Source organism: Heterodontus francisci, chromosome 49 (genome assembly GCF_036365525.1).
Source record: "Heterodontus francisci isolate sHetFra1 chromosome 49, sHetFra1.hap1, whole genome shotgun sequence".
NCBI lineage: Eukaryota > Metazoa > Chordata > Chondrichthyes > Heterodontiformes > Heterodontidae > Heterodontus > Heterodontus francisci.
The window spans coordinates 1,538,928-1,551,428 of record NC_090419.1 but is presented as its reverse complement, the minus strand read 5'-3'; positions in this window follow the sequence as shown (position 1 = coordinate 1,551,428).

The window sequence follows — 12,501 nt, the reverse complement described above, 5'->3', positions numbered from 1 at the left end:
CTGAACTTTATATAAACTGGAGGTGAAAATTGGAAGATCTTTAACACCATTTGTGATAAATGGCCATTTCCCAGCTTTGTAAACCCTTGTAACATTAAACTGGTAAATGCTAAGAAGGTTTCTTTCGATTGATTACAGGCTAATACATAAATACAGCAGCATCAAATACAGTGCAAAGAATCATTGACTAATATAACTGTAAATATGGGTAAGAATTGTTGTGTGAAATGTCACTGGTTATAAAAGTTCTCTTGGTTGCATCATTAACCTGGCTCTAGTTTCAGTCTTTGTCACACAGTGGAAGTGAAAATCTGAATAAAAACTGCTTATTTATACTGCAGTCAAACCGGCCTCTCCAGCAAAAACTCTTTGTCACAATTTCAAGGTAACTGCAATGAGTCATTTTCTGAACTTTCTGTAAACTGGAGATGAATAGTGAAAGACATTTAATACAATGAGTGTTAAATGGTCATTATCCAAACCGACCCCTCCAGGTTTTAAATTACAGCAGCTTTTCTGCTCTGTTAATGAGGATTTTGTGGGAGGGAGAGAGAGAGACAGACAGACAGGTTTCTGTCTGGAATGGTCCATTTGGGATATGGCTGGAATATCCTCTTCCCCCATTCCCTGTTTACACAGAGACTCACCTTGGACTGTTCCATACCTGGGAGGAAGTGCCCAGATGGAGGAAGCTGAGAGCTGGTTGGATTAGCTGAATTTGGGGTGGACTGTCTGTTTTGAGTGACAGGTTCTGGGATATATTAGGACAACATCAGCCTCTATTCATTCTTTCCTTGCGACTAGTTTGTGAAAGTGAGTTTCTGTGTCTCAGTTTCGCTGTCTCTGTGCCCAGGTGAATTGGAACTGATTACAGTGTGTGTGTGAGAGAGAGTCCAGTCTGAATCCCCCACTCTCTCTGTCCCAGTCCTGACGCTTATCTCCAAATCCCACTCCAGTGTCCCTGTCCAGGATCTTTTCCCCATGGATGAGCTGATGGAGGGAAGGTGTTAGAGTCCAACGATGGAACGCAGACAGTGTGGGATGGTGAGTATCACATCTTTACTGTCACACTCTGCCTTTCTCCCTCCTTCTGACTCAGTCTCTCTCACTCAGTCTCTCTCACTGAATCTCTCTCTCACTGAATCTCTCTCACTGAATCTCTCACTGAATCTCTCTCTCACTCAATCTCTCTCACTCAATCTCTCTCTCACTCAATCTCTCTCTCACTCAATCTCTCTCTCAATCAATCTCTCTCTCACTGAATCTCTCTCTCTCACTGAATCTCTCTCTCACTCAATCTCTCTCTCACTCAATCTCTCTCTCACTCAATCTCTCTCACTCTATCTCTCTCTCACTGAATCTCTCTCTCACTCAATCTCTCTCTCACTCAATCTCTCTCTCACTCAATCTCTCTCTCACTCAGTCTCTCTCACTCCATCTCTCTCGTGCTGAATCTCTCTCTCACTCAAACTCTCTCTCAATCAATCTCTCTCTCTCACTGAATCTCTCCCTCACTCAATCACTCTCTTACTGAATCTCTCCCTCACTCTATCCCTCTCTCACTGAATCTCTCTCACTGAATCTCTCTCTCACTGAATCTCTCTCTCACTCAATCTCTCTCTCACTCAGTCTCTCTCACTCCATCTCTCTCGTGCTGAATCTCTCTCTCACTCAATCTTTCTCTCAATCAATCTCTCTCTCACTGAATCTCTCTCTCACTGAATCTCTCTCTCACTGAATCTATCTCTCACTCAATCTCTCTCTCACTGAATCTCTCTCTCACTGAATCTCTCTCACTCAATCTCTCTCTCACTCAATCTCTCTCTCACTCCATCTCTCTCTCACTCAATCTCTCTCTCACTCAATCTCTCACTGAATCTCTCTCTCACTCAATCTCTCACTCAATCTCTCTCTCACTCAGTCTCTCTCACTCCATCTCTCTCGCGCTGAATCTCTCCCTCACTGAATCTCTCTCTCAATCAAACTCTCTCACTCAATCTCTCTCTCACTCAATCTCTCTCTCACTCAATCTCTCTCTCACTGAATCTCTCTCAATGAATCTGTCTCTCACTGAATCTCTCCATTTCGGAATCTGGTCCATTTGGGATATGGCTGGAATATCCCTCTCTCCCCCACTCCCTGCTTACACAGAGACTCACCTTGGACTGTCCCATACCTGGGAGGCAGTGTCCAGATAGAGGAAGCTGGGAGCTGATTGGGTGAGCTGTATTTTGGGTGGACTGTCTGTTTTGAGTGACAGGTTCTGGGATATATTAGGACAACATCAGCCTCCATTCTTTCTTTCCATGTGGCAGGTTTGTGAAGATGAGTTTCTGTGTCCAGGTGAATTGCAAGCTGATTACAGTGTGTGTGTGTGAGAGAGAGAGAGTCCAGTCTGAATCCCCCATTCTCTGTCCCAGTCCTGACCCTTTCTCCAATTCCCACCCCAATCTCCCTCTCCAGGATCTTTTGCCCATGGACGAGCTGATGGAGGGAACGTGTTAGAGTCCAACGATGGAGGCAGACCGTGTGGGATGGTGAGTATCACATCTTTATTGTCTCTCTCTGCCTTTCTCCCTCCTGCTGACTCAATCTCAATCTCTCTGTGTGTTTTTCTCTCTCTCTCTCTGTTTTTTTTCTCTCTTTTTCTCTTTTTTTTCTCCCTCTTTTTCTCTGTTTTTTTTCTCTCTGTTTTTTCTCTCTCTTTTTCTGTTTTTTCTTTTTCTCTGATTTTTTCTCTCTCCCTTTATCTCTGTTTTTTCTCTCTCCCTTTTTCTCTGTTTTTCTTTCTCTCTCTTTGTGTATTTCTCTCTCTCTCTCTCTCTCTGTTTTTCTCTCTCTCTCTTTTTGTTTGTTTATTTCTCTCGATTTTTCTTTGTTTTTTCTCTCTCTTCTTTTTTTTTCTCTCTCTCTCTCTCTGTTTTTCTCTCTCTCTTTTTCTGTTCATTTCTTTTTCTCTGTTTTTCTCTCTCTTTTTCTCTGTTTTTCTCTCACTCTCTCTTTGTGTGTTTTTCTCTCTCTCTCTTTGTGTGTTTTTCTCTCTCTCTTTGTGTGTTTTTCTCTCTCTCTCTCTCTTTGTGTTTCTCTCTCTCTCTTTTTGTGTGTTTTTCTCTCTTTTTCTTTGTTTTTTTCTCTCTTTTTCTCTTTTTTTCTTCTCTCTCTCTTTTTCTCTTTTTTCTTCTCTCTTTGTTTTTTCTCTCTATCTCTGTTTTTTCTCTCTCTCTCTCTGTTTTCTCTCTCTCTTTCTCTGTTTTTTTTCTCTCTCTCTGTTTTCTCTCTCTCTCTCTCACTGCTTTTTCCTCTCTCTCTCTCTCTCTCTGCTCTTTCCTCTCTCTCTCTGTTTTTCCTCTCTCTCTCTCTGTTTTTTCCTCTCTCTCTCTCTGTTTTTTTCCTCTCTCTCTCTCTGTTTTTTTCCTCTCTCTCTTTTTCTGTTTTTTTCTTTTTCTCTGTTTTTCTCTCTCTTCCTTTTTCTCTGTTTCTCTTTCTCTTTTTCTCTGTTTTTCTCTCTCTCCCTCTTTTTCTCAGTTTCCCCCCCCTCTAAATTCCACCCCCCCCCCGGGAACAGACTCCCCCCTCTAAATACCCACCGATAACAAACTCCCCCCACCCCCCACTCTAAGTACCCGCCCCCGGGAACAGACCCCCATCTAAAAATACCCCGGGAACAGACCTCCCCCCACCCCCCCACCCTCTAAATACCCCCCGGGAACAGACCTCCCCCCTCTAAATGCCCCCCGGGAACAGACCTTCCCCTCTAAATACCCCCCCGGGAACAGACCTCCCCCTCTAAATACCCCCCGGGAACAGTCTCCCATCTAAATATCCCATTCAGCCCTTTGATCCTGTCCCACCCCATGTTAGATCATGACTGATCTGTCCCTTCCCCCATTGGGCCACAAGGAGACAGGCAGAGACAGTTGGGGAGCAGATACACAGAGAGGCAAAGAAACACTGGGCTGGACTCGGACTTGGTGCCAATGGTGCAAACCAGGGTGGAGGGGAGGAGGGTGGTTGTGAATCAGCTGTCCGTTCAGCATCTCGCCCCTGTTTTTATCTCAATGAGAGCAAAACTGGGCAGAGATGGAAAGCAGGATCCCGGTTCACAATCGCCCTGTAAAAACACCAAGGCAGCGAGTTCAAATCCACCCCCAGACAGAGGCACATAGACACAGAAAACAGATTAGGACAGAACAGAGAGAGAGAGAGAAATAAATGGAAAGGGAGATGGAGAATGAGATGCAGGGAGTCCAAAACCAGTGAGAGAGAAACTGAGAACAGAGGGTCAGAAATACCGAGAAGGGCAGAGAGAGAGAGAGAGATACAAAGAGATGTAGATATTGAGAAAGATCCCAGACAAAGAGAGATGCAGAGACAGAAAGAAGTGGAGGGGCAGAGATACAAAGTAAGATGCGTTCACAGAATAGAGAGGGCTGTCCCAGGACAGCGGGGGAGAAAATGCAGTGATAATCTTGCAGGAAATGGGGAGCAGAGATGGAAAGATTCAGGGATTTGGAAGTGAGTGAGTGAGTGAGTGAAGAAATTGACTGAGAGACAGACAGATAAAGACGCAGAGAGTCGCAGAAAGAGAGTGACAATGGAAACCTGTGTGACTCTAGAGAGAGGCAGAGATAGAAAGGATGTTGAGAGATACAGAGATAGGGTTTTAAAGATGTGAAGAAACAGAACTAGGAACAAGGAGGAAGGTGCAGGGAACAAGTTGCAGCAAGAGATGGAGAGAGGGAAATCTACAGGATTACATTGACTGTTCTGGAGCAGCGCTTCCCAAACTATTCCCTTCGGAGCACCCTCCAGCCCTCTCCCTTGTGGTAAAAATCCACAGACCCCCGAAAAGTTTCAATCTCAGTCTCTCCCTCTTGCAGCAGTCACAGCGCATGCAGCCTCCAGCCTCTGGACACAGCAACAGTCAGTTGCACCTCGTTGTTGCACGCAGCACCTCCAATTAGCCAGCAGCCAACCACAGTGCTGTACCTGTCCTGGGAGTTGAGTTTCGCTCAGTTTAGAGATACAGCACTGAAACAGGCCCTTCGGCCCACCGAGTCTGTCCCGACCATCAACCACCCATTTATACTAATCCTACACTAATTCCATATTCCTACCACATCCCTACCTGTCCCTATATTTCCCGACCACCTACCCATACTAGGGGCAATTTATAATGGCCAATTAACCTACCAACCTGCAAATCTTTGGCATGTGGGAGGAAACCGGATCACGTAGACGAAACCCACGCAGACACAAGGAGAACTTGCAAACTCCACACAGGCGGTACCCAGAATTGAACCCGGCTCACTGGAGCTGTGAGGCTGCAGTGCTAACCACTGCGCCACTGTGCCGCCCTGTTTGATGGGACATTGTCGAGTGAGCTTTGCTCAGTATCTAACCCCGTGCTTTAGCTTTCCTGGGTGTGTTTCATGGGGACAGTGTGGAGGGTGGTTTACTCTGTACCAATCACGTGCTGTAACTGCCCTGGGAACAGATTTAACTAAGATGGTTGCAATTCCCCATGCGTAGAATTTCTAGGCATTAAACTCTGTGACAGTGGTTTGTCTTGGCCAGTTCTGTTATTATAAAACACTTTCTGTTTCCGTCTGTCGCTTTGGTCTTTTTCCTTGGGTATTTTCTTCATTTTTCAGTGCTTATTTGCTTCCATATAATGAAGGGAGCAGTCACTACCATTTGTCATCATGACCTCCCTTAACTGGCCCAATGCACTGACTCCATCCCACTCTCCGGCCAGTGTCTGAGACTGAACCAGCCTGTTCAAATCCTAGGCTTCCTATTGGGCTCTGAGCTCATCTTCCAACGCCACCACCCAGACTGCCTCCCTCGGAGTCTTTGTCCATCTCTGTCTCTGCCTCAGCTCCTCTGCTGCTAATTCTCTCATTCATTCCATTGTTAGCTCCACACTCGACTAATACAATCTACTTATCTATTGCCTCCCAGCTTGTCCCCTCCATAATCTTCAGCTAATCTAAAACTCTGCTGCTCACATCCTACATCACAGTAAGTCCTGTTCACCCTTCAGCCCTGTTCCTCCTGAGCTTTTTTGGCTTCTGGTCTGGTAATTCCTCAATTTTAAAATTCTTATCCTCGTGTTCAGGCCCAACTCATTAAACATTTTCCAGTGACGAAACTGCGTCCTCAAAATGGCAATTGTTAAGTTGTTTATGTTTATTATTTTACCCTAAGTACTTTTAACCCCAACGTGGCATTTTGTTTCCATACAAATGGCACAAAGGGAACAGAAGACATAGGGGAGGAGGTAGAAATCAGCTTGGACTCTGATGCAAAACACCATCACCAATACATAGAACATAGAACATTACAGCGCAGTACAGTCCCTTCAGCCTTCGATGTTGCGCCGACCTGTGAAACCATCTGACCTACACTATTCCATTTTCATCCATATATCTATCCAATTAACACTTAAATGCCCTTAAAGTTGGCGAGTCCACTACTGTTGCAGGCAGGGCATTCCACGCCCCTACTACTCTCTGTGGAAAGAAACTATCTCTGACATCTGTCCTATATCTATCACCCCTCAACTTAAAGCTATGTCTCCTCGTGTTTGCCATCACCATCCGAGGAAAAGGGCTCTCACTATCCACCCTGTCCAACCCTCTGATTATCTTTTCTGTCTCTATTAAGTCACCTCTTCTCCTCCTTCTCTCTAACGAAAACAACCTCAAGTCCCTCAGCCTATACCAGGCAACATCCTAGTAAGACTCCTCTGCACCTTTTCGAAAGCATCCACATCCTTCCTATAATGCGGTGACCAGAACTACACGCAATACTCCAGGTGCGGCTGCACCAGAGTTCTGTACAGCTGCAGCATGACCTCGTGGCTCCGAAACTCGATCCCCCTACTAATAAAAGCTAACAAACCATATGCCTTCTTAACAGCTCTATTAACCTGGGTGGCAACTTTCAGGGATTTATGTACCTGGACACCAAGATCTCTCTGCTCATCTACACTACCAAGAATCTTCCCATTAGCCCAGTATTCTGCAATCCTGTTACTCCTTCCGAAGTGAATCACCTCACACTTTTCCGCATTAAACACCATTTGCCATCTATCAGCCCAGCTCTGCAGCCTATCTATGTCCCTTTGTAACCTACAACATCCTTCGGCACTATCCACAACTCCACCGACCTTCGTGTCATCTGCAAATTTACTAACCCACCCTTCTACACCCTCATCCAGGTCATTTATAAAAATGACAAACAGCAGTGGCCCCAAAATAGATCCTTGCGGTACAACACTAGAAACTATACTCCAGGATGAACATTTACCATCAACCACCACCCTCTGTCTTCTTTCAGCTAGCCAATTTCTGATCCAAAGCACTAATTCACCTTCAATCACATACTTCTGTATTTCCTGCAATAGCCTACCGTGGGGAACTTTATCAAACGCCTTACTGAAGTCCATATAGACCACATCCACGGCTTTACCCTCATCCACCTGTTTGGTCACCTTCTCAAAAAACTCAATAAGGTTTGTGAGTCACGACCTACCCTTCACAAAACCGTGCTGACTATCGCTAATGAACTTATTCTTTTCAAGATGATTATAAATCCTGTCTCTTATAACCTTTTCCAACATTTTACCCACAACCGAAGTAAGGCTCACAGGTCTATAATTACCAGGGCTGTCTCTACTCCCCTTCTTGAACAAGGGGACAACATTTGCTATCCTCCAGTCTTCCGGCACTATCCCTGTCGACAATGACGACATAAAAATCAAGGACAAAGGCTCTGCAATCTCCTCCCTGGCTTCCCAGAGAATCCGAGGATAAATCCCATCTGGCCCAGGGGACGTATCTATTTTCACACTTTCCAAAATTGCTCACACCTCCTCCTTGTGAACCTCAATCCCATCGAGCCTAGTCGTCTGTATCTCAGTATTCTCCTCGACAACATTTTCTTTCTCCACTGTAAATACTGACGAAAAATATTCATTTAACGCTTGCTCTATCTCCTCTGATTCCACACACAACTTCCCACTACTATCCTTGATTGGCCCTAACCTATCTCTAGTCATTCTTTTATTCCTGATATACCTATAGAAAGCCTTAGGGTTTTCTTTGATCCTATCCGCCAATGACTTCTCGTGTCCTCTCCTTGCTCTTCTTATCTCTCCCTTTAGATCCTTCCTGGCTAGCTTGTAACTCTCAAGCGCCCTAACTGAGCCTTCACGTCTCATCCTAACATAAGCCTTCTTCTTCCTCTTGACAAGCTCTTCAACTTCTTTAGTAAACCACGGCTCCCTCGCTCGACAACTTCCTCCCTGCCTTAAGTACATACTTTACAAGGACACGCAGTAGCTGCTCCTTGAATAAGCTCCACATTTCGATTGTGCCCATCCCCTGCAGTTTCCTTCCCCATCCTACACATCCTAAATCTTGCCTAATCGCATCATAATTTCCTTTCCCCCAGCTATAATTCTTGCCCTGCTGTATATGCCTGTCCCTGCCCATCGCTAAGGTAAACCTAACCGAATTGTGATCACTATCACCAAAGTGCTCACCAACTTCTAAATCTAACACCTGGCCGGGTTCATTACCCAGTACCAAATCCAATGTGGCATCGCCCCTGGTTGGCCTGTCTGCATACTGTGTCAGAAAACCCTCCTGCACACACTGGACAAAAACAGACCCATCTAAAGTACTCGAACTATAGTATTTCCAGTCAATATTTGGAAAGTTAAAGTCCCCCATAACCACTACCCTGTTACTCTCGCTCCTGTCAAGAATCATCTTTGTTATCCTTTCCTCTACATCTCTGGAACTATTTGGAGGTCTATAGAAAACTCCCAACAGGGTGACCTCTCCTCTGCTGTTTCTAACCTCGGCCCATACTACCTCAGTAGACGAGTCCTCAAACGTCCTTTCTGCCGCTGGAATACTTTCCTTGATTAACAATGCCACACCCCCCCCCCCTCTTTTACCATCTTCTCTGTTCTTAGTGAAACATTTAAATCCCGGAACCCGCAACATCCATTCCTGTCCCTGCTCTACCCATGTCTCTAAAATGGCCACAACATCGAGATCCCAGGTACCAACCCATGCTGCAAGCTCACCCACCTTATTCCGGATGCTCCTGGCGTTGAAGTAGACATATTTTAAACCAAGCTCTTGCTTGCATCTAGATGTGGAAATATATCACCGTTCCTTCATGGTCACTGGGCCAAAAGTCAGAAATACTATCTGTATAGTATTGTGGGAGCATCTTCACTAAACGACTGCAGTGGTTCAAGTTGAAGGCCCAACATTTCATCATGGAAACCAGGGATAGAAAAGTTATGCCAGTCTTGTCAGTGTCACACATATCCTGAGAACAAATGTATATGGAACAGAATATAAATAAAATCATTGAGTTTGTATTTAACTGATTGAAACCAGGCTTGGACTGTGATAAGAGCAGGACATCTTCTTCTTTGGCCTCCTTGTCTCGAAAGACAATGTGTAAGCGCCTGGAGGCAGTCAGTAGTTTGTGGAACAGCGCCTGGAGTGGCTATACAGGCCAAACCTAGAGTGACAGGCTCTTCCACAGGTGTTGCAGATAAAATTGGTTGACGGGGCTGTTGAGCAGTTGGCTCTCTCCTTGCGCTTCTGTCTTTTTTCCTGCCAACAGCTAAGTCTGTTTGACTCGCCGCACTTTAGTCCCGCCTTTCTGACGATCACTGGCAACTGACTCCCACGACTTGTTATCAATGTCGCAGGACTTCATGTCACGTTTGCAGGCGTCTTTAAAGCGGAGGCATGGACGGCTGGTGGGTCGATAACAGTGACGAGCTCGCTGTACAATGTGTCCTTGGGGCTCCTGCCATCTTCCATCCACCTCACATGGCCAAAACATCTCAAACGCCGTTGGCTCGGTAGGGTGTATATGCTGGTGTTGTTGGCCCCCTCGAGGACTTCTGCGTTGGCGATACGGTCATGCCACCTGATGCCAAGGATTCTCTGAGGCAGCGAAGATGGAATGAATTGAGACGTCGCTCTTGGGTGACATACGTTGTCCAGACCTTGCTGTCATAGGGCAAGGTACTGAGGACACAGGCTTGATACACACAGACTTTTGTGTTCCATGTCAAAGTGTGCCATTTTCTCTCTTGGCTAGTCTGTATGCAGCAGTGGACGCCTTTTCAATGTGCATGTTGATTTCTGCATCAAGAGACAGGTTACTGGTGATAGTTGAGCCTATGTAGGTGAACTCTTGAACCACTTCCAGAGCGTGGTAGCCGATATTGATGGATGGAGCATTTCTGACGTCCTGTGTCATGATGTTTGTTTTCTTCAGGCTGATGATTGGGGCAAATTCGTTGCAGGCAGCCGCAATTCTGTCGATGAGTCTGCCATAATCCGACAACGTACTCTGATAAACATTCCGTCAACTTAGTTGGCCTCAATGGCCCTTTGTGTTTGATGTTCTGCTGTTACCTTTATTCGAGTGCAAGTAACAATGAGCCACTGGCTCAAAAACTGCCGGACACCAATTGTAAACATGAAATAATGAATCAATGGCTTGTTTTACTACCGAATCGGAGAATCACGCAGCATGGAAACAATTCATTTAGTCTATCATGCCTTTTCCATTTTTTAAAGAGCTTTATATTTTGTTCTTATTGCCTATTCTTTTCCCATACATCTGCAAATCATCTCTCGACCTCCGCCAGTATTCATCCAGTTCCCTTTTGAAACTTACTAGTGAATTGATTCATTCATGTCTTCAGACGGTGCATTCCAGATTGTAATAACTCGCTGTACATATAAAAAGTTATCTTTTTATTCCCTCTTGTTCTTTTGCCAAGTATTTGAAATCCTGTTTCCGACCCTGGTTCCAGTGGAAATAGTTTATCCTTACTCTGTTAAAATTCCACATCATTTTGAACGCGGATATTAAATGTCCCCTTGACAGTATTTGCTCTAAGGAGTGCAATCCCAGCTTCTTCAATCTTCCACATAGCTGAAATCACCCAGCCATACCATTATTCCAGTAAATTTCCCCTGTACCCTCTGCAAGGCTTTGACATCCTTTCTAACATGTAATGTCCAGAATAACTCACAACTGTTCAGCTGAGACCTAATCAATACTTCATCAAGTTGTCGCGTAGTTTTCTTGCGTTTTCATTCACTGCCTCTATGTATAAAACCAAATATCCTATATGCATTTTAACAAGCTTAGCAACGTGTCTTCTCACATTCAAAGACTTGTGTACATGTGCCTGCACCTCTGTTAACATTGTATCATTTAATTCTGTTGCCTCTCCTCATTCTTCCTGCCAAGTGTATCCTTCACACTTCTTCGCAGATGGGATCAACAAAAACCCTAAAGCTTTCTATAGGTATATCAGGAATAAAAGAATGACTAGAGTTAGATTAGGGCCAATCAAGAATAGTAGTGGGAAGTTGCATGTGGAATCAGAGGAGATGGGGAAACGTTAAATGAATATTTTCCGTCAGTATTTACAGTGGAGAAAGAAAATGTTGTCGAGGAGAATACTGAGATACAGACTACTAGGCTCGATGGGATTGAGGTTCACAAGGAGGAGGTGTTAGCAATTTTGGAAAGTGTGAAAATAGATAAGTCCCCTGAGCCAGATGGGATTTATCCTAGGATTCTCTGGGAAGCCAGGGAGGAGATTGCAGAGCCTTTGTCCTTGATCTTTATGTCGTCATTGTCGACAGGAATAGTGCCGGAAGACTGGAGGATAGCAAATGTTGTCCCCTTGTTCAAGAAGGGGAGTAGAGACAGCCCTGGTAATTATAGACCTATGAGCCTTACTTCGGTTGTGGGTAAAATGTTGGAAAAGGTTATAAGAGACAGGATTTATAATCATCTTGAAAAGAATAAGTTCATTAGCGATAGTCAGCACGGTTTTGTGAAGGGTAGGTCGTGCCTCACAAACCTTATTGAGTTTTTTGAGAAGGTGACCAAACAGGTGGATGAGGGTAAAGCCGTGGATGTGGTGTATATGGATTTCAGTAAGGCGTTTGATAAGGTTCCCCACGGTAGGCTATTGCAGAAAATACGGAAGTATGGGATTGAAGGTGAATTAGTGCTTTGGATCAGAAATTGGCTAGCTGAAAGAAGACAGAGGGTGGTGGTTGATGGCATATGTTCATCCTGGAGTTTAGTTACTAGTGGTGTACCGCAAGGATCTGTTTTGGGGCCACTGCTCTTTGTCATTTTTATAAAAGATCTGGATGTGGGTGTAGAAGGGTGGGTTAGTAAATTTGCGGATGACACGAAGGTCGGTGGAGTTGTGGATAGTGCCGAAGGATGTTGTAGGTTACAGAGGTACATAGATAGGCTGCAGAGCTGGGCTGAGAGATGGCAAATGGTGTTTAATGCGGAAAAGTGTGAGGTGATTCACTTTGGAAGGAGTAACAGGAATGCAGAGTACTGGACTAATGGGAAGATTCTTGGTAGTGTAGATGAGCAGAGGGATCTTGGTGTCCTTAAATCCCTGAAAGT